This window comes from Ranitomeya variabilis, chromosome 4, assembly GCF_051348905.1.
Source record: "Ranitomeya variabilis isolate aRanVar5 chromosome 4, aRanVar5.hap1, whole genome shotgun sequence".
Lineage (NCBI taxonomy): Eukaryota > Metazoa > Chordata > Amphibia > Anura > Dendrobatidae > Ranitomeya > Ranitomeya variabilis.
Genome location: NC_135235.1, coordinates 391,572,627 through 391,599,206, shown reverse-complemented (window position 1 = coordinate 391,599,206; position 26,580 = coordinate 391,572,627). Strand labels below are relative to the sequence as shown.

Sequence of the window (26,580 nt, the reverse complement as noted above, 5' to 3'; positions counted from 1 at the left end):
TTGGAGTATGGAGGAAACCAAAGAACCTGGAGGAAACACAGGGAGAACATACAAACTCGTTGCAGCTCGTATTGTCCTTGTGGGGAGTATTTGAACCCAGGATCTCAGTACTGCAAAGCAGCAGTGCTAATCACTGAGCCACCATACTGTGCTAACCAATAATCAACTGTGCTGCCATATTACTGCACAATATAATTAAATGGTAATCACCATTTAGATAAAAGTTAAAAAGTTATTCCCAAAATCACAAGTTAACAGAAAATTATATTAACATAGCCATGTATCACGTTATGTGACAAGTTAGGAATTGTTACATGTGGATCAGACCTATTAACAGTACAGGAATACATCACCATCAGTACATTACCACAGCATCACAACTACTGTATCATTGGTAAAGAAAACATCACCAGAACCGGTCAGTACATGACTATATCACCAGAACCACCATCACTACAGGTATACAGCACCAGAACCACCATTAGTACATGAATAAATCGCTTAGCTTAGTACAGCGATCAATTGTGATGTCAGGTCTTAGCCATATACAATTGTACTGCAATTCCAATTCCTCCCTCTTCTGCTCATACTATCTCCTCACAAAATCCCCCATTACTAAAACTTGTGTCTTCAGCCCAATTTAAGTGCTTACCTTGGCGCTGATTACTTTCTCTGTAGTCAGGTCCGGCCCGAACGTATAGGCGAACTAGGCGGCCGCCTAGGGCGCCGACCCTAAGGGGGTGCCAGAGAAAAAATAGAAAAAATTATAAAAAATATTTTCAAAAGGCAAAAAGTTTAAGGGATGGAAAGAAAAGTGTACATAAATTTTTTTACCATAAATTTAAAAGAAAAACCGTAGAGCTTCAATTTACGCACAGAAAGGAGGCGCTAAACTACGGACGTGAGTCGTTTGCATCGTCTGCTGACAGGTGTTTGATCCCGCGCATTTATTTTGCTCCTACGTTTTCAAATGTTGGCAAAGCAAAGCAAACAACCAAGAATAGTAGGGGCGCAACAAAATAGTTTTGCCTAGGGCGCCGTAATCTCTCGGGCCGGCCCTGTCTGTAGTGCAGGTTGTCACACCAGCAGTGTGATCAGCGGATCTGACACGGTTGATGTCGCCCTAATGTGTTGGCACACAGGACTTCAATAATACTCGAGTCAGAAAGACTTGAATATGATTGAATGCTGGGATACGACAGTTAAAGGGAACCTGTCACCTGAATTTGGCGGGACTGGTTTTCGGTCATATGGGCGGAGTTTTCAGGTGTTTGATTCACCCTTTCCTTACCCTCTGGCTGCATGCTGGCCGCAATATTGGATTGAAGTTCATTCTCTGTCCTCCGTAGTACACGCCTGCGTAAGGCAATCTTGCCTTGCGCACGCGCAGTATGTTTTGCCCAACTGCGGGCAAAGCCGAAAAGCATTAGTGTACATGCGCCGGCGCACTATGTCCCGGAACACAGCGAAATACTTCCGGGATTCAGGTGACAGGTTCCCTTTAATTTGACAACTGTCTCCAAGAACTTTAAAATTCCTCTCCAGGAGGTGGCATGCCACTGCCTGGGGTCATCTCAGACCGCCACATTAGGTGGCCTGAGTGTATTCCCCTGCCAGCTGCATTGAGAGCAAATGACCTGCCTGCCTCCTACCCCTAGATATGCACCTGGCCATTTCTGGCAGTTTCATTGACTATAAATGGTGCAGAAGCAAAGTATGCACACAAAATCCAAGATGGGGCTGCGGAGACCTGTTCTCAGGAATCCAGTACCTCCCATCTAGGGATAGCTGTGTGCCTGACCACTAGCACCCCTGGTGATCCTGCGATGCATAGGGGATAGCATTAGATATTTTTTAGTATTATTATTATTATACATTTTTATAGCGCCATTTATTCCACAGTGCTTTACACATGAAAGGGGACAAATACAGACAAGTACAATAGACATGAGCAAAAACAAGGCACTAACAGATACAGAAGGAGAGAGGGCCCTGCCCGCGAGGGCTCACAGTCTGCAGGGGATGGGTGAGGATACACTAGGAGAGGGAAGAGCTGGTCATGCGGCGGTTCAGCAGACTAAGGCCTCTTTCACACTTCCGTCTTGCATTCCACGTCACAATGCGTCGTTTTGTGAAAAAAACGCATCCTGCAAATTTGCCTGCAGGATGCGTTTTTTTGCTATAGACTTGTATTAGCGACGTATCGCGACGCATGGCCACACTTTTCGTCAGTCGTGCACTGAATCCTGCGCAATTTGACGGCACGTCGTCTGAAAAAAAAAACGCTCAATGAAACGTTTTTTGTCAGCGTCGGAAAAACAAGCAACGACGCATCCTGCGGCATACGTCGGTGGCTATAATGAAAGCCTATGGACGCAGGATGTGTCGTTGACTGTGAAAAGCAGGAATCCAGCGACATATTGCGTTTTTCTATTCTGAGCATGCCCAGAAGGATTTTCTAGTCAGGGAAAATATATATTCTCTCTCTCGACAGGAACTCCTTCGACGCATCCGTCATAACACTGGATGCGTTGCACACGTTTTCCACTATTTTCATAACATCCGTCGATACGTCGCTTCACTGCATTATGACGCACCCCGACGGACGGAATTGTGAAAGAAGCCTAAGGATCACTGCAGGTTGTAGGCTTGCTGGAAGAGGTGAGTCTTCAGTTTCTTTTTGAAGGTTTCCGTGGTAGGCGAGAGTCTGATGTGTTGAGGTAGAGGGTTCCAGAGTATGGGGGAAGCACGGGAGAAGTCTTGTATACGATTGTGGGAAGAAGAGATGAGGGGAGTAGAAAAGGAGATCTTGTGAGGATCGGAGGTTGCGTGTGGGTAAGTACCGGGAGACCATGTTACAGATGTATGGAGGAGACAGGTTGTGGATGGCTTTGTACGTCATGGTTAGGGTTTTGTACTGGAGTCTCTGGACAATGGGGAGCCAGTGAAGGGATTGGCATAGGGGAGAGGCTGGGGAATAGCGGGGGGACAGGTGGATTAAGATTTCAGTGCTATGTGACATACAGTCCTGATTCCAAGGCTGATGCTCACAGCGTGGGTCATCGGGCACTGATAATAAATTTGATCTTTGGATCCTATGCAGCATGGATGTTTTTTTGTGTGTTTTTTTGGCAGGAGTTCCATTTTAATTATATTACAGAAATATAGAACGCCAAACACTAGTGTGAATGCAGCCTTACCGGTGATACCAGCAATGGACAGTAAAATGAAGGGTATTCTACCTTCTGCTAGCCATGCATGAAACCCACATGCCAGAGAAAACATGCAGCAGTTGCCCATAGCAACAACCACCTCTCTCTCTCTCAGATGTAGTCTGGTTGCTAGAAACAAATGCAGTATGCTTTTCTATATCAGTGAATACAAAGCCCCAGTATAACACTGCCCCAGTATAAGCCTGCCCCAGTATGGCTCCTTTCTAACGCTATGGGAGCCACGGCCGTCCCCAGTAGCAGGCGGAATGCGCAAACATCCATCTTTCCATCTGACCCCTATTCAATACTGCTCAGTAAATAAGCGCTGCCGGCGCCTGCGCAATGAACAGCAGCTGACAGTCCCTACTCTCCACAGGCGCCCAAAGATTGACGTATTTATGAGCGCGACTCCGTCCCGGAAGTGCTCCCTCCCTTGTGGACATGATCTTATGAACCCGGCTTCATTCCGGCAGCAGCTTGTGTTCTTGTCGGACGCCGGCGACCGACCACTGCCAGGTGAGGGAATTGTGTCTGTGAATGTCATGTTATCAGTGTGGCAGCCAGGTGTGCCGGCTGTATACCTGTATGGAGGAACATCACCAAGAACATGGGTGGCTTGGTAATGTTCATGTGCACAGATAGGTGTGCTGGTCACTGCACAAGAGGAGAGAAGACCCTGCACAGGGATACTGTATGTGTAGTGAGGGAGGACACTATGGCCGCTGTACAGGAGGGGAGAGTAAGACCCTGCACAGGGATACTGTATGTGTAGTAAGGGAGGACACTATGGCTGCTGCACAGGAGGGGAGAGTGAGACCCTGCACAGGGATACTGTATGTGTAGTGAGGGAGGACACTATGGCCGCTGTACAGGAGGGGAGAGTAAGACCCTGCACAGGGATACTGTATGTGTAGTGAGGGAGGACACTATGGCTGCTGTACAGGAGGGGAGAGTAAGACCCTGCACAGGGATACTGTATGTGTAGTAAGGGAGGACACTATGGCTGCTGCACAGGAGGGGAGAGTGAGACCCTGCACAGGGATACTGTATGTGTAGTGAGGGAGGACACTATGGCCGCTGTACAGGAGAGGAGAGTAAGACCCTGCACAGGGATACTGTATGTGTAGTGAGGGAGGACACTATGGCTGCTGTACAGGAGGGGAGAGTAAGACCCTGCACAGGGATACTGTATGTGTAGTGAGGGAGGACACTATGGCCGCTGTACAGGAGAGGAGAGTAAGACCCTGCACAGGGATACTGTATGTGTAGTGAGGGAGGACACTATGGCTGCTGTACAGGAGGGGAGAGTAAGACCCTGCACAGGGATACTGTATGTGTAGTAAGGGAGGACACTATGGCTGCTGCACAGGAGGGGAGAGTGAGACCCTGCACAGGGATACTGTATGTGTAGTGAGGGAGGACACTATGGCCGCTGTACAGGAGAGGAGAGTAAGACCCTGCACAGGGATACTGTATGTGTAGTGAGGGAGGACACTATGGCTGCTGTACAGGAGGGGAGAGTAAGACCCTGCACAGGGATACTGTATGTGTAGTGAGGGAGGACACTATGGCCGCTGTACAGGAGAGGAGAGTAAGACCCTGCACAGGGATACTGTATGTGTAGTGAGGGAGGACACTATGGCCGCTGTACAGGAGGGGAGAGTAAGACCCTGTACAGGGATACTGTATGTGTAGTGAGGGAGGACACTATGGCTGCTGTACAGGAGGGGAGAGTAAGACCCTGCACAGGGATACTGTATGTGTAGTGAGGGAGGACACCATGGCTGCTGTACAGGAGGGGAGAGTAAGACCCTGCACAGGGATACTATATGTGTAGTGAGGGAGGACACTATGGCTGCTGTACAGGAGGGGAGAGTGAGACCCTGCACAGGGTTACTGTATGTGTAGTGAGGGAGGATACTATGGCTGCTGTACAGGAGGGGAGAGTGAGACCCTGCACAGGGACACTGTATGTGTAGTGAGGGAGGACACTATGGCCGCTATACAGGAGGGGAGAGTAAGACCCTGCACAGGGATACTGTATGTGTAGTGAGGGAGGACACTATGGCCGCTGTACAGGAGGGGAGAGTAAGACCCTGCACAGGGATACTGTATGTGTAGTGAGGGAGGACACTATGGCTGCTGTACAGGAGGGGAGAGTGAGACCCTGCACAGGGATACTGTATGTGTAGTGAGGGAGGACACTATGGCTGCTGTACAGGAGGGGAGAGTGATACCCTGCACAGGGATACTGTATGTGTAGTGAGGGAGGACACTATGGCTGCTGTACAGGAGGGGAGAGTGAGACCCTGTACAGGGATACTGTATGTGTAGTGAGGGAGGACACTATGGCCGCTATACAGGAGGGGAGAGTAAGACCCTGTACAGGGATACTGTATGTGTAGTGAGGGAGGACACTATGGCCGCTATACAGGAGGGGAGAGTAAGACCCTGTACAGGGATACTGTATGTGTAGTGAGGGAGGACACTATGGCCGCTATACAGGAGGGGAGAGTAAGACCCTGCACAGGGATACTGTATGTGTAGTGAGGGAGGACACTATGGCCGCTGTACAGGAGGGGAGAGTGAGACCCTGCACAGGGATACTGTATGTGTCGTGAGGGAGGACACTATGGCTGCTGTACAGCAGGGGAGAGTAAGACCCTGCACAGGGATACTGTATGTGTAGTGAGGGAGGACACTATGGCCGCTGTACAGGAGGGGAGAGTGAGACCCTGCACAGGGACACTGTATGTGTAGTGAGGGAGGACACTATGGCCGCTATACAGGAGGGGAGAGTAAGACCCTGCACAGGGATACTGTATGTGTAGTGAGGGAGGACACTATGGCCGCTGTACAGGAGGGGAGAGTGAGACCCTGTACAGGGATACTGTATGTGTAGTGAGGGAGGACACTATGGCCGCTATACAGGAGGGGAGAGTAAGACCCTGTACAGGGATACTGTATGTGTAGTGAGGGAGGACACTATGGCCGCTATACAGGAGGGGAGAGTAAGACCCTGTACAGGGATACTGTATGTGTAGTGAGGGAGGACACTATGGCCGCTATACAGGAGGGGAGAGTAAGACCCTGCACAGGGATACTGTATGTGTAGTGAGGGAGGACACTATGGCTGCTGTACAGGAGGGGAGAGTGAGACCCTGCACAGGGATACTGTATGTGTAGTGAGGGAGGACACTATGGCCGCTATACAGGAGGGGAGAGTAAGACCCTGTACAGGGATACTGTATGTGTAGTGAGGGAGGACACTATGGCCGCTGTACAGGAGGGGAGAGTGAGACCCTGCACAGGGATACTGTATGTGTAGTGAGGGAGGACACTATGGCTGCTGTACAGGAGGGGAGAGTGATACCCTGCACAGGGATACTGTATGTGTAGTGAGGGAGGACACTATGGCTGCTGTACAGCAGGGGAGAGTAAGACCCTGCACAGGGATACTGTATGTTTAGTGAGGGAGGACACTATGGCTGCTGCACAGGAGGGGAGAGTGAGACCCTGCACAGGGTTACTGTATGTGTAGTGAGGGAGGATACTATGGCTGCTGTACAGGAGGGGAGAGTGAGACCCTGCACAGGGACACTGTATGTGTAGTGAGGGAGGACACTATGGCTGCTGCACAGGAGGGGAGAGTGAGACCCTGCACAGGGATACTGTATGTGTAGTGAGGGAGGATATGATGATTGCCGTTAAACAGGAGGGGAGGGTAAGACCCTGCACAGGGATACTGTATGTGTAGTGAGGGAGGACACTATGGCTGCTGTACAGGAGGGGAGAGTAAGACCCTGCACAGGGATACTGTATGTGTAGTGAGGGAGGACACTATGGCTGCTGTACAGGAGGGGAGAGTGAGACCCTGCACAGGGATACTGTATGTGTAGTGAGGGAGGACACTATGGCTGCTGTACAGGAGGGGAGAGTAAGACCCTGCACAGGGATACTGTATGTGTAGTGAGGGAGGATACTATGGCTACTGTACAGGAGGGGAGAGTGAGACCCTGCACAGGGATACTGTATGTGTAGTGAGGGAGGACACTATGGCTGCTGTACAGGAGGGGAGAGTGAGACCCTGCACAGGGATACTGTATGTGTAGTGAGGGAGGACACTATGGCCGCTGTACAGGAGGGGAGAGTAAGACCCTGCACAGGGATACTGTATGTGTAGTGAGGGAGGACACTATGGCTGCTGTACAGGAGGGGAGAGTGAGACCCTGCACAGGGATACTGTATGTGTAGTGAGGGAGGACACTATGGCTGCTGTACAGCAGGGGAGAGTAAGACCCTGCACAGGGATACTGTATGTGTAGTGAGGGAGGACACTATGGCCGCTATACAGGAGGGGAGAGTAAGACCCTGTACAGGGATACTGTATGTGTAGTGAGGGAGGACACTATGGCTGCTGTACAGGAGGGGAGAGTAAGACCCTGCACAGGGATACTGTATGTGTAGTGAGGGAGGACACCATGGCTGCTGTACAGGAGGGGAGAGTGAGACCCTGCACAGGGATACTGTATGTGTAGTGAGGGAGGACACTATGGCCGCTGTACAGGAGGGGAGAGTAAAACCCTGCACAGGGATACTGTATGTGTAGTGAGGGAGGACACTATGGCTGCTGTACAGGAGGGGAGAGTGAGACCCTGCACAGGGATACTGTATGTGTAGTGAGGGAGGACACTATGGCTGCTGTACAGGAGGGGAGAGTGATACCCTGCACAGGGATACTGTATGTGTAGTGAGGGAGGACACTATGGCTGCTGTACAGCAGGGGAGAGTGAGACCCTGCACAGGGATACTGTATGTGTAGTGAGGGAGGACACTATGGCTGCTGCACAGGAGGGGAGAATGAGACCCTGCACAGGGATACTGTATGTGTAGTGAGGGAGGATACTATGGCTGCTGTACAGGAGGGGAGAGTGAGACCCTGCACAGGGACACTGTATGTGTAGTGAGGGAGGACACTATGGCCGCTATACAGGAGGGGAGAGTAAGACCCTGCACAGGGATACTGTATGTGTAGTGAGGGAGGTCACTATGGCCGCTATACAGGAGGGGAGAGTAAGACCCTGTACAGGGATACTGTATGTGTAGTGAGGGAGGACACTATGGCCGCTGTACAGGAGGGGAGAGTAAGACCCTGCACAGGGATACTGTATGTGTAGTGAGGGAGGACACTATGGCTGCTGTACAGGAGGGGAGAGTGAGACCCTGCACAGGGATACTGTATGTGTAGTGAGGGAGGACACTATGGCCGCTGTACAGGAGGGGAGAGTGAGACCCTGCACAGGGACACTGTATGTGTAGTGAGGGAGGACACTATGGCCGCTGTACAGGAGGGGAGAGTGAGACCCTGCACAGGGACACTGTATGTGTAGTGAGGGAGGACACTATGGCCGCTATACAGGAGGGGAGAGTAAGACCCTGCACAGGGATACTGTATGTGTAGTGAGGGAGGACACTATGGCTGCTGTACAGGAGGGGAGAGTGAGACCCTGCACAGGGATACTGTATGTGTAGTGAGGGAGGACACTATGACCGCTATACAGGAGGGGAGAGTAAGACCCTGTACAGGGATACTGTATGTGTAGTGAGGGAGGACACTATGGCCGCTGTACAGGAGGGGAGAGTGAGACCCTGCACAGGGATACTGTATGTGTAGTGAGGGAGGACACTATGGCTGCTGTACAGGAGGGGAGAGTAAGACCCTGCACAGGGATACTGTATGTGTAGTGAGGGAGGACACTATGGCTGCTGTACAGGAGGGGAGAGTGAGACCCTGCACAGGGATACTGTATGTGTAGTGAGGGAGGACACTATGGCTGCTGTACAGGAGGGGAGAGTAAGACCCTGTACAGGGATACTGTATGTGTAGTGAGGGAGGACACTATGGCTGCTGCACAGGAGGGGAGAGTGAGACCCTGCACAGGGTTACTGTATGTGTAGTGAGGGAGGATACTATGGCTGCTGTACAGGAGGGGAGAGTGAGACCCTGCACAGGGACACTGTATGTGTAGTGAGGGAGGACACTATGGCTGCTGCACAGGAGGGGAGAGTGAGACCCTGCACAGGGATACTGTATGTGTAGTGAGGGAGGATATGATGATTGCCGTTAAACAGGAGGGGAGGGTAAGACCCTGCACAGGGATACTGTATGTGTAGTGAGGGAGGACACTATGGCTGCTGTACAGGAGGGGAGAGTGAGACCCTGTACAGGGATACTGTATGTGTAGTGAGGGAGGACACTATGGCCGCTATACAGGAGGGGAGAGTAAGACCCTGTACAGGGATACTGTATGTGTAGTGAGGGAGGACACTATGGCCGCTGTACAGGAGGGGAGAGTAAGACCCTGCACAGGGATACTGTATGTGTAGTGAGGGAGGACCCTATGGCTGCTGTACAGGAGGGGAGAGTGAGACCCTGCACAGGGATACTGTATGTGTAGTGAGGGAGGACACTATGGCTGCTGTACAGCAGGGGAGAGTAAGACCCTGCACAGGGATACTGTATGTGTAGTGAGGGAGGACACTATGGCCGCTGTACAGGAGGGGAGAGTGAGACCCTGCACAGGGACACTGTATGTGTAGTGAGGGAGGACACTATGGCCGCTATACAGGAGGGGAGAGTAAGACCCTGCACAGGGATACTGTATGTGTAGTGAGGGAGGACACTATGGCTGCTGTACAGGAGGGGAGAGTGATACCCTGCACAGGGATACTGTATGTGTAGTGAGGGAGGACACTATGGCTGCTGTACAGCAGGGGAGAGTGAGACCCTGCACAGGGATACTGTATGTGTAGTGAGGGAGGATACTATGGCTGCTGTACAGGAGGGGAGAGTGAGACCCTGTACAGGGATACTGTATGTGTAGTGAGGGAGGACACTATGGCCGCTGTACAGGAGGGGAGAGTGAGACCCTGCACAGGGATACTGTATGTGTAGTGAGGGAGGACACTATGGCTGCTGTACAGGAGGGGAGAGTGATACCCTGCACAGGGATACTGTATGTGTAGTGAGGGAGGACACTATGGCTGCTGTACAGCAGGGGAGAGTAAGACCCTGCACAGGGATACTGTATGTTTAGTGAGGGAGGACACTATGGCTGCTGCACAGGAGGGGAGAGTGAGACCCTGCACAGGGTTACTGTATGTGTAGTGAGGGAGGATACTATGGCTGCTGTACAGGAGGGGAGAGTGAGACCCTGCACAGGGACACTGTATGTGTAGTGAGGGAGGACACTATGGCTGCTGCACAGGAGGGGAGAGTGAGACCCTGCACAGGGATACTGTATGTGTAGTGAGGGAGGATATGATGATTGCCGTTAAACAGGAGGGGAGGGTAAGACCCTGCACAGGGATACTGTATGTGTAGTGAGGGAGGACACTATGGCTGCTGTACAGGAGGGGAGAGTAAGACCCTGCACAGGGATACTGTATGTGTAGTGAGGGAGGACACTATGGCTGCTGTACAGGACGGGAGAGTGAGACCCTGCACAGGGATACTGTATGTGTAGTGAGGGAGGACACTATGGCTGCTGTACAGGAGGGGAGAGTAAGACCCTGTACAGGGATACTGTATGTGTAGTGAGGGAGGACACTATGGCTGCTGTACAGGAGGGGAGAGTAAGACCCTGCACAGGGATACTGTATGTGTAGTGAGGGAGGATACTATGGCTACTGTACAGGAGGGGAGAGTGAGACCCTGCACAGGGATACTGTATGTGTAGTGAGGGAGGACACTATGGCTGCTGTACAGGAGGGGAGAGTGAGACCCTGCACAGGGATACTGTATGTGTAGTGAGGGAGGACACTATGGCCGCTGTACAGGAGGGGAGAGTAAGACCCTGCACAGGGATACTGTATGTGTAGTGAGGGAGGACACTATGGCTGCTGTACAGGAGGGGAGAGTGAGACCCTGCACAGGGATACTGTATGTGTAGTGAGGGAGGACACTATGGCTGCTGTACAGCAGGGGAGAGTAAGACCCTGCACAGGGATACTGTATGTGTAGTGAGGGAGGACACTATGGCCGCTATACAGGATGGGAGAGTAAGACCCTGCACAGGGATACTGTATGTGTAGTGAGGGAGGACACTATGGCTGCTGTACAGGAGGGGAGAGTGAGACCCTGCACAGGGATACTGTATGTGTAGTGAGGGAGGACACTATGGCCGCTATACAGGAGGGGAGAGTAAGACCCTGTACAGGGATACTGTATGTGTAGTGAGGGAGGACACTATGGCTGCTGTACAGGAGGGGAGAGTAAGACCCTGCACAGGGATACTGTATGTGTAGTGAGGGAGGACACCATGGCTGCTGTACAGGAGGGGAGAGTAAGACCCTGCACAGGGATACTATATGTGTAGTGAGGGAGGACACTATGGCTGCTGTACAGGAGGGGAGAGTGAGACCCTGCACAGGGATACTGTATGTGTAGTGAGGGAGGACACTATGGCCGCTGTACAGGAGGGGAGAGTAAAACCCTGCACAGGGATACTGTATGTGTAGTGAGGGAGGACACTATGGCTGCTGTACAGGAGGGGAGAGTGAGACCCTGCACAGGGATACTGTATGTGTAGTGAGGGAGGACACTATGGCTGCTGTACAGGAGGGGAGAGTGATACCCTGCACAGGGATACTGTATGTGTAGTGAGGGAGGACACTATGGCCGCTGTACAGCAGGGGAGAGTGAGACCCTCCACAGGGATACTGTATGTGTAGTGAGGGAGGACACTATGGCTGCTGCACAGGAGGGGAGAGTGAGACCCTGCACAGGGATACTGTATGTGTAGTGAGGGAGGACACTATGGCTGCTGCACAGGAGGGGAGAGTGAGACCCTGCACAGGGATACTGTATGTGTAGTGAGGGAGGATACTATGGCTGCTGTACAGGAGGGGAGAGTGAGACCCTGCACAGGGACACTGTATGTGTAGTGAGGGAGGACACTATGGCCGCTATACAGGAGGGGAGAGTAAGACCCTGCACAGGGATACTGTATGTGTAGTGAGGGAGGACACTATGGCTGCTGTACAGGAGGGGAGAGTGAGACCCTGCACAGGGATACTGTATGTGTAGTGAGGGAGGACACTATGGCCGCTATACAGGAGGGGAGAGTAAGACCCTGTACAGGGATACTGTATGTGTAGTGAGGGAGGTCACTATGGCCGCTATACAGGAGGGGAGAGTAAGACCCTGTACAGGGATACTGTATGTGTAGTGAGGGAGGACACTATGGCCGCTGTACAGGAGGGGAGAGTAAGACCCTGCACAGGGATACTGTATGTGTAGTGAGGGAGGACACTATGGCTGCTGTACAGGAGGGGAGAGTGAGACCCTGCACAGGGATACTGTATGTGTAGTGAGGGAGGACACTATGGCCGCTGTACAGGAGGGGAGAGTGAGACCCTGCACAGGGACACTGTATGTGTAGTGAGGGAGGACACTATGGCCGCTGTACAGGAGGGGAGAGTGAGACCCTGCACAGGGACACTGTATGTGTAGTGAGGGAGGACACTATGGCCGCTATACAGGAGGGGAGAGTAAGACCCTGCACAGGGATACTGTATGTGTAGTGAGGGAGGACACTATGGCTGCTGTACAGGAGGGGAGAGTAAGACCCTGCACAGGGATACTGTATGTGTAGTGAGGGAGGACACTATGGCTGCTGTACAGGAGGGGAGAGTAAGACCCTGCACAGGGATACTATATGTGTAGTGAGGGAGGACACTATGGCCGCTGTACAGGAGGGGAGAGTAAGACCCTGCACAGGGATACTGTATGTGTAGTGAGGGAGGACACTATGGCTGCTGTACAGGAGGGGAGAGTAAGACCCTGCACAGGGATACTGTATGTGTAGTGAGGGAGGACACTATGGCTGCTGTACAGGAGGGGAGAGTGAGACCCTGCACAGGGATACTGTATGTGTAGTGAGGGAGGACACTATGACCGCTATACAGGAGGGGAGAGTAAGACCCTGTACAGGGATACTGTATGTGTAGTGAGGGAGGACACTATGGCCGCTGTACAGGAGGGGAGAGTGAGACCCTGCACAGGGATACTGTATGTGTAGTGAGGGAGGACACTATGGCTGCTGTACAGGAGGGGAGAGTGAGACCCTGCACAGGGATACTGTATGTGTAGTGAGGGAGGACACTATGGCTGCTGTACAGCAGGGGAGAGTAAGACCCTGCACAGGGATACTGTATGTGTAGTGAGGGAGGACATGATGATTGCCGTTATACAGGAGGGGAGAGTAAGACCCTGTACAGGAATACTGTATGTGTAGTGAGGGAGGACACTATGGCTGCTGTACAGGAGGGGAGAGCAAGACCCTGTACAGGGATACTGTATGTGTAGTGAGGGAGGACACTATGGCCGCTATACAGGAGGGGAGAGCAAGACCCTGTACAGGGATACTGTATGTGTAGTGAGGGAGGACACTATGGCTGCTGTACAGGAGGGGAGAGTAAGACCCTGCACAGGAATACTGTATGTGTAGTGAGGGAGGACATGATGATTGCCATTATACAGGAGGGGAGGTTAAGACCCTGTACAGGGATACTGTATGTGTAGTGAGGGAGGACATGATGATTGCCGTTAAACAGGAGGGGAGGGTAAGACCCTGCACAGGAATACTGTATGTGTAGTGAGGGAGGACATGATGATTGCCATTATACAGGAGGGGAGGGTAAGACCCTGTACAGGGATACTGTATGTGTAGTGAGGGAGGACACTATGGCCGCTATACAGGAGGGGAGAGTAAGACCCTGTACAGGGATACTGTATGTGTAGTGAGGGAGGACACTATGGCTGCTGTACAGGAGGGGAGAGTAAGACCCTGCACAGGGATACTGTATGTGTAGTGAGGGAGGACACCATGGCTGCTGTACAGGAGGGGAGAGTAAGACCCTGCACAGGGATACTATATGTGTAGTGAGGGAGGACACTATGGCTGCTGTACAGGAGGGGAGAGTGAGACCCTGCACAGGGATACTGTATGTGTAGTGAGGGAGGACACTATGGCCGCTGTACAGGAGGGGAGAGTAAAACCCTGCACAGGGATACTGTATGTGTAGTGAGGGAGGACACTATGGCTTCTGTACAGGAGGGGAGAGTGAGACCCTGCACAGGGATACTGTATGTGTAGTGAGGGAGGACACTATGGCTGCTGTACAGGAGGGGAGAGTGAGACCCTGCACAGGGATACTGTATGTGTAGTGAGGGAGGACACTATGGCTGCTGTACAGGAGGGGAGAGTGATACCCTGCACAGGGATACTGTATGTGTAGTGAGGGAGGACACTATGGCTGCTGTACAGCAGGGGAGAGTGAGACCCTGCACAGGGATACTGTATGTGTAGTGAGGGAGGACACTATGGCTGCTGCACAGGAGGGGAGAGTGAGACCCTGCACAGGGATACTGTATGTGTAGTGAGGGAGGATACTATGGCTGCTGTACAGGAGGGGAGAGTGAGACCCTGCACAGGGACACTGTATGTGTAGTGAGGGAGGACACTATGGCCGCTATACAGGAGGGGAGAGTAAGACCCTGCACAGGGATACTGTATGTGTAGTGAGGGAGGACACTATGGCTGCTGTACAGGAGGGGAGAGTGAGACCCTGCACAGGGATACTGTATGTGTAGTGAGGGAGGACACTATGGCCGCTATACAGGAGGGGAGAGTAAGACCCTGTACAGGGATACTGTATGTGTAGTGAGGGAGGTCACTATGGCCGCTATACAGGAGGGGAGAGTAAGACCCTGTACAGGGATACTGTATGTGTAGTGAGGGAGGACACTATGGCCGCTGTACAGGAGGGGAGAGTAAGACCCTGCACAGGGATACTGTATGTGTAGTGAGGGAGGACATGATGATTGCCGTTATACAGGAGGGGAGGGTAAGACCCTGTACAGGGATACTGTATGTGTAGTGAGGGAGGACATGATGATTGCCGTTAAACAGGAGGGGAGGGTAAGACCCTGCACAGGAATACTGTATGTGTAGTGAGGGAGGACATGATGATTGCCATTATACAGGAGGGGAGGGTAAGACCCTGTACAGGGATACTGTATGTGTAGTGAGGGAGGACACTATGGCTGCTGTACAGGAGGGGAGAGTAAGACCCTGCACAGGGATACTGTATGTGTAGTGAGGGAGGACACCATGGCTGCTGTACAGGAGGGGAGAGTAAGACCCTGCACAGGGATACTATATGTGTAGTGAGGGAGGACACTATGGCTGCTGTACAGCAGGGGAGAGTGAGACCCTGCACAGGGATACTGTATGTGTAGTGAGGGAGGACACTATGGCTGCTGCACAGGAGGGGAGAGTGAGACCCTGCACAGGGATACTGTATGTGTAGTGAGGGAGGACACTATGGCTGCTGCACAGGAGGGGAGAGTGAGACCCTGCACAGGGATACTGTATGTGTAGTGAGGGAGGATACTATGGCTACTGTACAGGAGGGGAGAGTGAGACCCTGCACAGGGATACTGTATGTGTAGTGAGGGAGGACACTATGGCTGCTGTACAGGAGGGGAGAGTGAGACCCTGCACAGGGATACTGTATGTGTAGTGAGGGAGGACACTATGGCTGCTGTACAGCAGGGGAGAGTAAGACCCTGCACAGGGATACTGTATGTGTAGTGAGGGAGGACATGATGATTGCCATTATACAGGAGGGGAGGGTAAGACCCTGTACAGGAATACTGTATGTGTAGTGAGGGAGGACACTATGGCTGCTGTACAGGAGGGGAGAGCAAGACCCTGTACAGGGATACTGTATGTGTAGTGAGGGAGGACACTATGGCCGCTATACAGGAGGGGAGAGCAAGACCCTGTACAGGGATACTGTATGTGTAGTGAGGGAGGACACTATGGCTGCTGTACAGGAGGGGAGAGTAAGACCCTGCACAGGAATACTGTATGTGTAGTGAGGGAGGACATGATGATTGCCATTATACAGGAGGGGAGGTTAAGACCCTGTACAGGGATACTGTATGTGTAGTGAGGGAGGACATGATGATTGCCGTTAAACAGGAGGGGAGGGTAAGACCCTGCACAGGAATACTGTATGTGTAGTGAGGGAGGACATGATGATTGCCATTATAAAGGAGGGGAGGGTAAGACCCTGTACAGGGATACTGTATGTGTAGTGAGGGAGGACACTATGGCTGCTGTACAGGAGGGGAGAGTAAGACCCTGCACAGGGATACTGTATGTGTAGTGAGGGAGGACACCATGGCTGCTGTACAGGAGGGGAGAGTAAGACCCTGCACAGGGATACTATATGTGTAGTGAGGGAGGACACTATGGCTGCTGTACAGCAGGGGAGAGTGAGACCCTGCACAGGGATACTGTATGTGTAGTGAGGGAGGACACTATGGCTGCTGCACAGGAGGGGAGAGTGAGACCCTGCACAGGGATACTGTATGTGTAGTGAGGGAGGACACTATGGCTGCTGCACAGGAGGGGAGAGTGAGACCCTGCACAGGGATACTGTATGTGTAGTGAGGGAGGACACTATGGCTGCTGTACAGCAGGGGAGAGTGAGACCCTGCACAGGGATACTGTATGTGTAGTGAGGGAGGACACTATGGCTGCTGCACAGGAGGGGAGAGTGAGACCCTGCACAGGGATACTGTATGTGTAGTGAGGGAGGACACTATGGCTGCTGCACAGGAGGGGAGAGTGAGACCCTGCACAGGGATACTGTATGTGTAGTGAGGGAGGATACTATGGCTGCTGTACAGGAGGGGAGAGTGAGACCCTGCACAGGGACACTGTATGTGTAGTGAGGGAGGACACTATGGCCGCTATACAGGAGGGGAGAGTAAGACCCTGCACAGGGATACTGTATGTGTAGTGAGGGAGGACACTATGGCTGCTGTACAGGAGGGGAGAGTGAGACCCTGCACAGGGATACTGTATGTGTAGTGAGGGAGGACACTATGGCCGCTATACAGGAGGGGAGAGTAAGACCCTGTACAGGGATACTGTATGTGTAGTGAGGGAGGTCACTATGGCCGCTATACAGGAGGGGAGAGTAAGACCCTGTACAGGGATACTGTATGTGTAGTGAGGGAGGACACTATGGCCGCTGTACAGGAGGGGAGAGTAAGACCCTGCACAGGGATACTGTATGTGTAGTGAGGGAGGACACTATGGCTGCTGTACAGGAGGGGAGAGTGAGACCCTGCACAGGGATACTGTATGTGTAGTGAGGGAGGACACTATGGCCGCTGTACAGGAGGGGAGAGTGAGACCCTGCACAGGGACACTGTATGTGTAGTGAGGGAGGACACTATGGCCGCTGTACAGGAGGGGAGAGTGAGACCCTGCACAGGGACACTGTATGTGTAGTGAGGGAGGACACTATGGCTGCTGTACAGGAGGGGAGAGTAAGACCCTGCACAGGGATACTGTATGTGTAGTGAGGGAGGATACTATGGCTACTGTACAGGAGGGGAGAGTGAGACCCTGCACAGGGATACTGTATGTGTAGTGAGGGAGGACACTATGGCTGCTGTACAGGAGGGGAGAGTGAGACCCTGCACAGGGATACTGTATGTGTAGTGAGGGAGGACACTATGGCTGCTGTACAGGAGGGGAGAGTAAGACCCTGCACAGGGATACTGTATGTGTAGTGAGGGAGGACACTATGGCTGCTGTACAGGAGGGGAGAGTAAGACCCTGCACAGGGATACTGTATGTGTAGTGAGGGAGGACACTATGGCCGCTGTACAGGAGGGGAGAGTGAGACCCTGCACAGGGACACTGTATGTGTAGTGAGGGAGGACACTATGGCCGCTATACAGGAGGGGAGAGTAAGACCCTGCACAGGGATACTGTATGTGTAGTGAGGGAGGACACTATGGCTGCTGTACAGGAGGGGAGAGTGAGACCCTGCACAGGGATACTATATGTGTAGTGAGGGAGGACACTATGGCTGCTGTACAGGAGGGGAGAGTGAGACCCTGCACAGGGTTACTGTATGTGTAGTGAGGGAGGATACTATGGCTGCTGTACAGGAGGGGAGAGTGAGACCCTGCACAGGGACACTGTATGTGTAGTGAGGGAGGACACTATGGCCGCTATACAGGAGGGGAGAGTAAGACCCTGCACAGGGATACTGTATGTGTAGTGAGGGAGGACACTATGGCTGCTGTACAGGAGGGGAGAGTAAGACCCTGCACAGGGATACTGTATGTGTAGTGAGGGAGGACACTATGGCTGCTGTACAGGAGGGGAGAGTGAGACCCTGCACAGGGATACTGTATGTGTAGTGAGGGAGGACACTATGGCTGCTGTACAGGAGGGGAGAGTGAGACCCTGTACAGGGATACTGTATGTGTAGTGAGGGAGGACACTATGGCCGCTATACAGGAGGGGAGAGTAAGACCCTGTACAGGGATACTGTATGTGTAGTGAGGGAGGACACTATGGCCGCTATACAGGAGGGGAGAGTAAGACCCTGTACAGGGATACTGTATGTGTAGTGAGGGAGGACACTATGGCCGCTGTACAGGAGGGGAGAGTAAGACCCTGCACAGGGATACTGTATGTGTAGTGAGGGAGGACACTATGGCTGCTGTACAGGAGGGGAGAGTGAGACCCTGCACAGGGATACTGTATGTGTAGTGAGGGAGGACACTATGGCTGCTGTACAGCAGGGGAGAGTAAGACCCTGCACAGGGATACTGTATGTGTAGTGAGGGAGGACACTATGGCCGCTGTACAGGAGGGGAGAGTGAGACCCTGCACAGGGACACTGTATGTGTAGTGAGGGAGGACACTATGGCCGCTATACAGGAGGGGAGAGTAAGACCCTGCACAGGGATACTGTATGTGTAGTGAGGGAGGACACTATGGCTGCTGTACAGGAGGGGAGAGTGAGACCCTGTACAGGGATACTGTATGTGTAGTGAGGGAGGACACTATGGCCGCTATACAGGAGGGGAGAGTAAGACCCTGTACAGGGATACTGTATGTGTAGTGAGGGAGGACACTATGGCCGCTATACAGGAGGGGAGAGTAAGACCCTGTACAGGGATACTGTATGTGTAGTGAGGGAGGACACTATGGCCGCTGTACAGGAGGGGAGAGTAAGACCCTGCACAGGGATACTGTATGTGTAGTGAGGGAGGACACTATGGCTGCTGTACAGGAGGGGAGAGTGAGACCCTGCACAGGGATACTGTATGTGTAGTGAGGGAGGACACTATGGCTGCTGTACAGCAGGGGAGAGTAAGACCCTGCACAGGGATACTGTATGTGTAGTGAGGGAGGACACTATGGCCGCTGTACAGGAGGGGAGAGTGAGACCCTGCACAGGGACACTGTATGTGTAGTGAGGGAGGACACTATGGCCGCTATACAGGAGGGGAGAGTAAGACCCTGCACAGGGATACTGTATGTGTAGTGAGGGAGGACACTATGGCTGCTGTACAGGAGGGGAGAGTGAGACCCTGCACAGGGATACTGTATGTGTAGTGAGGGAGGACACTATGGCCGCTATACAGGAGGGGAGAGTAAGACCCTGTACAGGGATACTGTATGTGTAGTGAGGGAGGACACTATGGCCGCTGTACAGGAGGGGAGAGTGAGACCCTGCACAGGGATACTGTATGTGTAGTGAGGGAGGACACTATGGCTGCTGTACAGGAGGGGAGAGTGATACCCTGCACAGGGATACTGTATGTGTAGTGAGGGAGGACACTATGGCTGCTGTACAGCAGGGGAGAGTAAGACCCTGCACAGGGATACTGTATGTTTAGTGAGGGAGGACACTATGGCTGCTGCACAGGAGGGGAGAGTGAGACCCTGCACAGGGTTACTGTATGTGTAGTGAGGGAGGATACTATGGCTGCTGTACAGGAGGGGAGAGTGAGACCCTGCACAGGGACACTGTATGTGTAGTGAGGGAGGACACTATGGCTGCTGCACAGGAGGGGAGAGTGAGACCCTGCACAGGGATACTGTATGTGTAGTGAGGGAGGATATGATGATTGCCGTTAAACAGGAGGGGAGGGTAAGACCCTGCACAGGGATACTGTATGTGTAGTGAGGGAGGACACTATGGCTGCTGTACAGGAGGGGAGAGTAAGACCCTGCACAGGGATACTGTATGTGTAGTGAGGGAGGACACTATGGCTGCTGTACAGGAGGGGAGAGTGAGACCCTGCACAGGGATACTGTATGTGTAGTGAGGGAGGACACTATGGCTGCTGTACAGGAGGGGAGAGTAAGACCCTGTACAGGGATACTGTATGTGTAGTGAGGGAGGACACTATGGCTGCTGTACAGGAGGGGAGAGTAAGACCCTGCACAGGGATACTGTATGTGTAGTGAGGGAGGATACTATGGCTACTGCACAGGAGGGGAGAGTGAGACCCTGCACAGGGATACTGTATGTGTAGTGAGGGAGGACACTATGGCTGCTGTACAGGAGGGGAGAGTGAGACCCTGCACAGGGATAATGTATGTGTAGTGAGGGAGGACACTATGGCCGCTGTACAGGAGGGGAGAGTAAGACCCTGCACAGGGATACTGTATGTGTAGTGAGGGAGGACACTATGGCTGCTGTACAGGAGGGGAGAGTGAGACCCTGCACAGGGATACTGTATGTGTAGTGAGGGAGGACACTATGGCTGCTGTACAGCAGGGGAGAGTAAGACCCTGCACAGGGATACTGTATGTGTAGTGAGGGAGGACACTATGGCCGCTATACAGGATGGGAGAGTAAGACCCTGCACAGGGATACTGTATGTGTAGTGAGGGAGGACACTATGGCTGCTGTACCGGAGGGGAGAGTGAGACCCTGCACAGGGATACTGTATGTGTAGTGAGGGAGGACACTATGGCCGCTATACAGGAGGGGAGAGTAAGACCCTGCACAGGGATACTGTATGTGTAGTTAGGGAGGACACCATGGCTGCTGTACAGGAGGGGAGAGTAAGACCCTGCACAGGGATACTGTATGTGTAGTGAGGGAGGACACTATGGCTGCTGTACAGGAGGGGAGAGTGAGACCCTGCACAGGGATACTGTATGTGTAGTGAGGGAGGACACTATGGCCGCTGTACAGGAGGGGAGAGTGAGACCCTGCACAGGGACACTATGTGTAGTGAGGGAGGACACTATGGCCGCTGTACAGGAGGGGAGAGTGAGACCCTGCACAGGGACACTGTATGTGTAGTGAGGGAGGACACTATGGCCGCTATACAGGATGGGAGAGTAAGACCCTGCACAGGGATACTGTATGTGTAGTGAGGGAGGACACTATGGCTGCTGTACCGGAGGGGAGAGTGAGACCCTGCACAGGGATACTGTATGTGTAGTGAGGGAGGACACTATGGCCGCTATACAGGAGGGGAGAGTAAGACCCTGCACAGGGATACTGTATGTGTAGTTAGGGAGGACACCATGGCTGCTGTACAGGAGGGGAGAGTAAGACCCTGCACAGGGATACTGTATGTGTAGTGAGGGAGGACACTATGGCTGCTGTACAGGAGGGGAGAGTGAGACCCTGCACAGGGATACTGTATGTGTAGTGAGGGAGGACACTATGGCCGCTGTACAGGAGAGGAGAGTGAGACCCTGCACAGGGACACTGTATGTGTAGTGAGGGAGGACACTATGGCCGCTGTACAGGAGGGGAGAGTGAGACCCTGCACAGGGACACTGTATGTGTAGTGAGGGAGGACACTATGGCCGCTATACAGGAGGGGAGAGTAAGACCCTGCACAGGGATACTGTATGTGTAGTGAGGGAGGACAATATGGCTGCTGTACAGGAGGGGAGAGTGAGACCCTGCACAGGGATACTGTATGTGTAGTGAGGGAGGACACTATGACCGCTATACAGGAGGGGAGAGTAAGACCCTGTACAGGGATACTGTATGTGTAGTGAGGGAGGACACTATGGCCGCTGTACAGGAGGGGAGAGTGAGACCCTGCACAGGGATACTGTATGTGTAGTGAGGGAGGACACTATGGCTGCTGTACAGGAGGGGAGAGTAAGACCCTGCACAGGGATACTGTATGTGTAGTGAGGGAGGACACTATGGCTGCTGTACAGGAGGGGAGAGTGAGACCCTGCACAGGGATACTGTATGTGTAGTGAGGGAGGACACTATGGCTGCTGTACAGGAGGGGAGAGTAAGACCCTGTACAGGGATACTGTATGTGTAGTGAGGGAGGACACTATGGCTGCTGCACAGGAGGGGAGAGTGAGACCCTGCACAGGGTTACTGTATGTGTAGTGAGGGAGGATACTATGGCTGCTGTACAGGAGGGGAGAGTGAGACCCTGCACAGGGACACTGTATGTGTAGTGAGGGAGGACACTATGGCTGCTGCACAGGAGGGGAGAGTGAGACCCTGCACAGGGATACTGTATGTGTAGTGAGGGAGGATATGATGATTGCCGTTAAACAGGAGGGGAGGGTAAGACCCTGCACAGGGATACTGTATGTGTAGTGAGGGAGGACACTATGGCTGCTGTACAGGAGGGGAGAGTGAGACCCTGTACAGGGATACTGTATGTGTAGTGAGGGAGGACACTATGGCCGCTATACAGGAGGGGAGAGTAAGACCCTGTACAGGGATACTGTATGTGTAGTGAGGGAGGACACTATGGCCGCTATACAGGAGGGGAGAGTAAGACCCTGTACAGGGATACTGTATGTGTAGTGAGGGAGGACACTATGGCCGCTGTACAGGAGGGGAGAGTAAGACCCTGCACAGGGATACTGTATGTGTAGTGAGGGAGGACACTATGGCTGCTGTACAGGAGGGGAGAGTGAGACCCTGCACAGGGATACTGTATGTGTAGTGAGGGAGGACACTATGGCTGCTGTACAGCAGGGGAGAGTAAGACCCTGCACAGGGATACTGTATGTGTAGTGAGGGAGGACACTATGGCCGCTGTACAGGAGGGGAGAGTGAGACCCTGCACAGGGACACTGTATGTGTAGTGAGGGAGGACACTATGGCCGCTATACAGGAGGGGAGAGTAAGACCCTGCACAGGGATACTGTATGTGTAGTGAGGGAGGACACTATGGCTGCTGTACAGGAGGGGAGAGTGAGACCCTGCACAGGGATACTGTATGTGTAGTGAGGGAGGACACTATGGCCGCTATACAGGAGGGGAGAGTAAGACCCTGTACAGGGATACTGTATGTGTAGTGAGGGAGGACACTATGGCCGCTGTACAGGAGGGGAGAGTGAGACCCTGCACAGGGATACTGTATGTTTAGTGAGGGAGGACACTATGGCTGCTGCACAGGAGGGGAGAGTGAGACCCTGCACAGGGTTACTGTATGTGTAGTGAGGGAGGATACTATGGCTGCTGTACAGGAGGGGAGAGTGAGACCCTGCACAGGGACACTGTATGTGTAGTGAGGGAGGACACTATGGCTGCTGCACAGGAGGGGAGAGTGAGACCCTGCACAGGGATACTGTATGTGTAGTGAGGGAGGATATGATGATTGCCGTTAAACAGGAGGAGAGGGTAAGACCCTGCACAGGGATACTGTATGTGTAGTGAGGGAGGACACTATGGCTGCTGTACAGGAGGGGAGAGTAAGACCCTGCACAGGGATACTGTATGTATAGTGAGGGAGGACACTATGGCTGCTGTACAGGAGGGGAGAGTGAGACCCTGCACAGGGATACTGTATGTGTAGTGAGGGAGGACACTATGGCTGCTGTACAGGAGGGGAGAGTAAGACCCTGTACAGGGATACTGTATGTGTAGTGAGGGAGGACACTATGGCTGCTGTACAGGAGGGGAGAGTAAGACCCTGCACAGGGATACTGTATGTGTAGTGAGGGAGGATACTATGGCTACTGTACAGGAGGGGAGAGTGAGACCCTGCACAGGGATACTGTATGTGTCGTGAGGGAGGACACTATGGCTGCTGTACAGGAGGGGAGAGTGAGACCCTGCACAGGGATACTGTATGTGTAGTGAGGGAGGACACTGTGGCCGCTGTACAGGAGGGGAGAGTAAGACCCTGCACAGGGATACTGTATGTGTAGTGAGGGAGGACACTATGGCTGCTGTACAGGAGGGGAGAGTGAGACCCTGCACAGGGATACTGTATGTGTAGTGAGGGAGGACACTATGGCTGCTGTACAGCAGGGGAGAGTAAGACCCTGCACAGGGATACTGTATGTGTAGTGAGGGAGGACACTATGGCCGCTATACAGGATGGGAGAGTAAGACCCTGCACAGGGATACTGTATGTGTAGTGAGGGAGGACACTATGGCTGCTGTACAGGAGGGGAGAGTGAGACCCTGCACAGGGATACTGTATGTGTAGTGAGGGAGGACACTATGGCCGCTATACAGGAGGGGAGAGTAAGACCCTGTACAGGGATACTGTATGTGTAGTGAGGGAGGACACTATGGCTGCTGTACAGGAGGGGAGAGTAAGACCCTGCACAGGGATACTGTATGTGTAGTGAGGGAGGACACCATGGCTGCTGTACAGGAGGGGAGAGTAAGACCCTGCACAGGGATACTATATGTGTAGTGAGGGAGGACACTATGGCTGCTGTACAGGAGGGGAGAGTGAGACCCTGCACAGGGATACTGTATGTGTAGTGAGGGAGGACACTATGGCCGCTGTACAGGAGGGGAGAGTAAAACCCTGCACAGGGATACTGTATGTGTAGTGAGGGAGGACACTATGGCTGCTGTACAGGAGGGGAGAGTGAGACCCTGCACAGGGATACTGTATGTGTAGTGAGGGAGGACACTATGGCTGCTGTACAGGAGGGGAGAGTGATACCCTGCACAGGGATACTGTATGTGTAGTGAGGGAGGACACTATGGCTGCTGTACAGCAGGGGAGAGTGAGACCCTGCACAGGGATACTGTATGTGTAGTGAGGGAGGACACTATGGCTGCTGCACAGGAGGGGAGAGTGAGACCCTGCACAGGGATACTGTATGTGTAGTGAGGGAGGATACTATGGCTGCTGTACAGGAGGGGAGAGTGAGACCCTGCACAGGGACACTGTATGTGTAGTGAGGGAGGACACTATGGCCGCTATACAGGAGGGGAGAGTAAGACCCTGCACAGGGATACTGTATGTGTAGTGAGGGAGGACACTATGGCTGCTGTACAGGAGGGGAGAGTGAGACCCTGCACAGGGATACTGTATGTGTAGTGAGGGAGGACACTATGGCCGCTATACAGGAGGGGAGAGTAAGACCCTGTACAGGGATACTGTATGTGTAGTGAGGGAGGTCACTATGGCCGCTATACAGGAGGGGAGAGTAAGACCCTGTACAGGGATACTGTATGTGTAGTGAGGGAGGACACTATGGCCGCTGTACAGGAGGGGAGAGTAAGACCCTGCACAGGGATACTGTATGTGTAGTGAGGGAGGACACTATGGCTGCTGTACAGGAGGGGAGAGTGAGACCCTGCACAGGGATACTGTATGTGTAGTGAGGGAGGACACTATGGCCGCTGTACAGGAGGGGAGAGTGAGACCCTGCACAGGGACACTGTATGTGTAGTGAGGGAGGACACTATGGCCGCTGTACAGGAGGGGAGAGTGAGACCCTGCACAGGGACACTGTATGTGTAGTGAGGGAGGACACTATGGCCGCTATACAGGAGGGGAGAGTAAGACCCTGCACAGGGATACTGTATGTGTAGTGAGGGAGGACACTATGGCTGCTGTACAGGAGGGGAGAGTAAGACCCTGCACAGGGATACTGTATGTGTAGTGAGGGAGGACACTATGGCTGCTGTACAGGAGGGGAGAGTGAGACCCTGCACAGGGATACTGTATGTGTAGTGAGGGAGGACACTATGGCTGCTGTACAGGAGGGGAGAGTAAGACCCTGTACAGGGATACTGTATGTGTAGTGAGGGAGGACACTATGGCTGCTGCACAGGAGGGGAGAGTGAGACCCTGCACAGGGTTACTGTATGTGTAGTGAGGGAGGATACTATGGCTGCTGTACAGGAGGGGAGAGTGAGACCCTGCACAGGGACACTGTATGTGTAGTGAGGGAGGACACTATGGCTGCTGCACAGGAGGGGAGAGTGAGACCCTGCACAGGGATACTGTATGTGTAGTGAGGGAGGATATGATGATTGCCGTTAAACAGGAGGGGAGGGTAAGACCCTGCACAGGGATACTGTATGTGTAGTGAGGGAGGACACTATGGCCGCTATACAGGAGGGGAGAGTAAGACCCTGTACAGGGATACTGTATGTGTAGTGAGGGAGGATACTATGGCTACTGTACAGGAGGGGAGAGTGAGACCCTGCACAGGGATACTGTATGTGTAGTGAGGGAGGACACTATGGCTGCTGTACAGGAGGGGAG

At 52.9% G+C, this 26,580-nt stretch overlaps 1 protein-coding gene across 1 annotated transcript in view; it reads left to right on the top strand.

Moving 5' to 3' along the window:
* Positions 1–3,542: 3,542 nt before the first annotated feature.
* LOC143767173 (uncharacterized) overlaps positions 3,543–26,580 on the top strand; it is a 77,964-nt gene continuing 54,926 nt past the window's right edge. Inside the window, exon 1 of the mRNA XM_077255263.1 lies at positions 3,543–3,728. The gene's annotated coding sequence lies outside the window, so the exon portion shown is untranslated. The remainder of the gene's footprint in view (positions 3,729–26,580) is intronic.